This window comes from Triticum aestivum, chromosome 3A, assembly GCF_018294505.1.
Source record: "Triticum aestivum cultivar Chinese Spring chromosome 3A, IWGSC CS RefSeq v2.1, whole genome shotgun sequence".
NCBI lineage: Eukaryota > Viridiplantae > Streptophyta > Magnoliopsida > Poales > Poaceae > Triticum > Triticum aestivum.
In genome coordinates, this window is record NC_057800.1 from 613,540,969 (window position 1) to 613,546,129 (window position 5,161).

Consider the following 5,161-nt stretch of genomic DNA (forward strand, 5'->3'; position numbering starts at 1 on the left):
TTGTTGCTTGTTTGTCTTGTTGGGTAGAGCCGGGAGACGAGTTCGCTACCGAGGAGACCGTTGAGTTTGCTTGTGAGGATCCAGTCAACTCTGACAACTGTGCAGGCAAGATGATCATACCCTCGAAATCACTACTATCTTTGCTATGCTAGTTTGCTCGCTCTTTTGCTTTGCCACTGCTACGATGCCTACCTTTTGCTTGTCAGCCTCCCAATTGCCATGTTGAACCCCTAACCCACCATTGTCCTAGCAAACCGTTGATTGGCTATGTTACCGCTTTGCTCAGCCCTTCTTATAGCGTTGTTAGCTGCAGGTGAAGATTGGAGCCGTTCCTCGTTGGAACATTTATTTACTTGTTGGGATACCATTATATTGCTATGTTATCTTAATGCATCTATATACTTGGTAAAGGGTGGAAGGCTCGGCCTCTCGCCTAGTGTTTTGTTCCACTCTTGCCGCCCTAGTTTTCGTCATATCGGTGTTATATTCCCGGATTGTTGCGTCCCTTACGCGGTTGGGTTATAATGGGAACCCCTTGATAGTTCGCCTTGATTAAAGCTTTTCCAGCAATGCCCAACATTGGTTTTACCATTTGCCACCTAGCCTCTTTTTCCCTTGGGTTTCCGGAGCCCGAGGGTCATCTTATTTTACCCCCCCGGGCCAGTGCTCCTCTGAGTGTTGGTCCACCTGTCAGCTACCGGTGGCTACCAGGGGCAACTCTGGGCTGGCCTACCCGTACCTAAGACAATCTGAGTGTGCCCTGAGAAAGAGATATGTGCAGCTCCTATCGGGATTTGTCGGCACATTCGGGCGGTGTTGCTGGTCTTGTTTTAACCTGTCGAAGTGTCTTGAGTTACTGAGATACCGAGTCTGATCGGAACGTCTTGGGAGGAGGTCTATTCCTTCGTTGACCGTGAGAGCTTGTCATGGGCTAAGTTGGGACTCCCCTGCAGGGATTGAACTTTCGAAAGCCGTGCCCGCGGTTATGGGCAGATGGGAATTTGTTAATGTCCGGTTGTAGATTACTTGAACTAAACTTAATTAAAATGAATCAACCGTGTGTGTTACCGTGATGGCCCCTTCTCGGCGGAGTCCGGGAAGTGGACACGGTGTTGGAGTTATGCTTGCGCAGGATGTTCCTTTAGCTTCTCGCTCGTGCTTCGCCTTCTCTTCTCGCTCTCTTTTGCGTATAAGTTAGCCACCACATATGCTAGTCGCTTGCTGCAGCTCCACATATATTTTGCCTTATCCATTCCTATGAGCTTAAATAGTCTTGATCGCGTGGGTGTGAGATTGCTGAGTCCCTGTGGCTCACAGATACTACAACTCCAGATGCAGGTCCAGGTGTTTCTGCTCCAGTTGACGATTACGAGCTCAAGTGGGAGTTCGACGAGGACTCTCAGCGATACTACGTGTCCTTTCCGGATGATCAGTAGTGGTGCCTAGTTGGGGTTATCGATTCAGGACCTTGTCGCATGTTGGGTTCTTTTCTATTTTGGCGCCGTAGTCGGGCCATGAGTGTTTGTTTGATGGATGTTATTTATGTACTCTGATGTGACGTGGCGAGTGTAAGCCAACTATGTTATCTCCCCCTTTTATTATATATTACATGGGATGTTGTAATGATTGCCTGACTTGCGACATTGCTTTCAATGCGGTTATGCCTCTAAGTCGTGCCTCGACACGTAGGAGCTATAGCCGCATCGAGGGCGTTACAAGTTGGTATCAGAGCCTTCCCCGACCTTAGGAGCCCCATTGCTTGATCGTTTTTAGCAGCCGAGTTGTGTCTAGAAAAATGTTTTGAGTCCTTAGGAATTATATATCGGAGAGCTTAGGAATTCTTTTTACTTCCCAGTCTCCTCATCGCTCTGGTAAGGCATCCTGGCGTAGAGTTTTGACTCTTCTCTTCTCAAATTTCACTAAAAAAAATTTTAGGTTCACGCGAGTATCTTGGTTTTGTTCCGATGGTTTTGTGACGAGAACATTGTTCTTGGTGCCTCCTGTCTTTAGGGGTTGTGGCAGTGTCCCGGGGAGTTGAGCTCCGAGGTGTTGTCGTCACAATTTCGTCGTTGCAATTCTGGTATACTTGAGATATGTTTGCCGACATCGAAAATCTCTTTTATGCAGTTCGTTGGTGAGATAACCTCGACGCCACCCAGTACTGGGGCGGGAGTTCGGGAGTATCGCCATAACTTGTATAACGGATGCTTTTCGAAGGTTGAGGTAGATGGTTTCCGAAGTTTTCCTGGTTATGTGTTGAAGGATGGATACAGCTGGATGTAGGATTTGCTAGTTTGGGTGAGATATTGTGCTTCCCCTGTATCCCCAACACCTGATTGCATAACCGGAAAGGTTCGGGAATTTCATAGGTGGGAATTCTAGTAGCTCTAGTTCTTCTTCCACGGATATTGGTTTGAGATTGGGATTTCTTACCGATTATTCGTTCTTGATCCGTACCTTGTTGAATTATTTCTCTTCCTTAATTCTTCGTGGCTTCTCAATTTATGGATATGTGACCATTTCAAGAGGAATGCATTCGTTCATTTTGTTCGGATGTGAAGACTATATGTTGCAATTTTCATTCCGTTGGATTCAGCTTCTATATTGTTGTCTATCTATGTGCTAATGGTGGTCAACCTCTTCAGGATGGCTCCTCCAACGTGCACGACTCCGAATCCTGATCCGCCTCCACCTCCGCCTCCTCCGGAAGCATGGCAAGCTGTGATGGCCGCTACTAATGCAAACACACAGTTGATCATGCAAATTCTCCAAGAGCGCAATCAAGGCAGTCAAGGGAATCAAGGTCATAATCAGCACCACTTTGCTACTCTGAACCAGTTCCTTGCTAATGGCCCAAAGACGTTCAGCAGTTGTGTTGAGGCTACCGATGCTGACGATCGGCTAGTGGATCTGGGCAAGCATTTTGAATGCAGCAACGTCAGGCCTGAAGATTTCGTCAAGTTCGCTTCTTTCCAGCTCAAAGATCAGGCTGCAGAGTGGTTCCAGCAGTACAAGGATTCCAGAGGTGGACGTCTGATCACTTGGGACGATTTCCGTCAAGATTTCCGCGCTCATCACATCCCTCAAAGTGTGGTTGAGAGCAAGCGTCAGGAATTCCGCAATCTGAAGCAAGGCTCTTTGTCTGTCTATGACTACAACAAGTTGTTCCAGAAGCTCGCCCGTTTTGCCAAGCAGGATGTTCCTGATGAGAAGAGCATGATCTATCAGTTCAGGGGTGGTCTTGGTGAGGAAATTCAGCTCGCTCTTGTCCTCTTTGAGCTGTTGAGATACGATGAGTTCTACAACATGGCACTGAAGCAAGAGGCTGCTCAGATGAGATGTGATGCTTCCAGGAAGCGTGCCAGAGATGTTACTCCTTCTTCCTCTACTCAAGTGGTCAAGCAGCAGAAGTATTGGCTTCCTCCTCCTCCGTTCCGTCAGCCGTATCAGCAGAAGAGCAAAGGTGGCAGTGGTTTCTCCCACCCACCCAACCCAGGCTTTCAGAACAAGTCTTCGTCTCAAGCTCCAAGATCGAGTGCTCCGTATCACCGTCCGCTTTCAGAGGTCACGTGCAACAAGTGCCAACAGAAGGGTCACTATGCCAACAAGTGTACCAACCAGAGGCGTCTTCCTCCTCCTCCTCCTGTCAGATCGGCAAGTACAGCTGTGGTCAAGCATAACCCCAAGTCCGCCAAGGTCAACTTGATGAATGCAGCTCAGGCAGAGGACTCGTCAGATGTGATCATGGGTAACCTTCCTGTTAATGATATTCCTGCAAATGTTCTTTTTGACACGGGTGCATCGCATTGTTTCATCTCGAGACCATTTTCATCTAAGCATGGGTTGCCTTCACAAATTTTGCCTAGTCCTTTAGCAGTTGTCTCTCCCGGTAAGCGCATGCAGGCTAACTCCATCGTTCCGGATGTTTCTATCACTCTGGGTGACTACAAGTTCTTGGCTTCTCCTACGGTTCTTGGCAACTCGGATATCGATCTTATTCTCGGGATGGACTGGCTCTCTAAACATAGAGCTCAGCTTGATTGTGCAGCCAGGCAGATTCAACTGACTCATTCGTCTGAGGATGTTATTGTCTTTGCCGCTCGGGATAATACCATCCGGTTGTTTTCTCTCAATGAGAAGGGTGAATTGGATGCTATTTCGCAGATTCCGGTTGTTTGTGAGTATCAAGATGTCTTTCCAGAAGAGCTTCCAGGGATGCCTCCAAACCGGCCGGTTGAATTTGTTATTGAACTTGAGCCCGGTACGGAACCTGTGTGCAAACGTCCCTACAAGCTCGGCCCCGAAGAGTTGAAGGAGTTGAAGAAACAACTCGATGAGCAAGAAAGATTGGGTCTCATTCGGCCTAGTACTTCTCCGTGGGGTTGTGGTGTTCTTTTTGTGAAGAAGAAGGATGGATCGAGTCGACTTTGTGTTGATTACCGTCCAGTAAACAAGAAGACCATCAAGAACAAATACCCACTTCCCAACATCAATGAGCTGTTCGAACAACTCAAGGGTGCTCAAGTATTCTCCAAGCTTGATCTCCGTATGGGTTATCATCAGATTCGTATTCGTGAGCAAGATATTCCCAAGACGGCGTTCAGAACAAGTTTTGGTTCATATGAATACACCGTCATGTCTTTTGGCCTCGCCAACGCTCCTCCGACGTTCTCTCGTATGATGAACTTCATCTTCAACCCCGTACACCAATGAATTCGTTTTGGTCTATTTCGACGACATTCTGGTTTTCTCGAAGAACAAGGAAGATCATGCCAAGCACTTGCGTTTGGTTCTTGACAAGCTCAGAGAACATCAGTTTTACGCCAAGTTCTCCAAGTGTGAATTTTGGCTCGATGAGGTTCTTTATCTTGGTCATATCATCTCTGCCAAGGGCATTTCCGTGAATCCTGAGAAGGTGTCCGCAATTGTGAATTGGGAACCTCCTCAGAACGTGAAGCAACTCCGCAGTTTTCTCGGTCTCGCAAGCTATTGCAGAAGATTTGTTGAAAACTTTTCTAAGATCGCCAAGCCTCTCTCAAATCTTCTTCAGAAGCACGTCAAGTACGTTTGGTCTCCGGAGTGTGATATTGCTTTCAACACTTTGAAAGAGAAATTGATCACTGCTCCAGTTCTGACTCCGCCTGATGAAACCAAGCCGTAC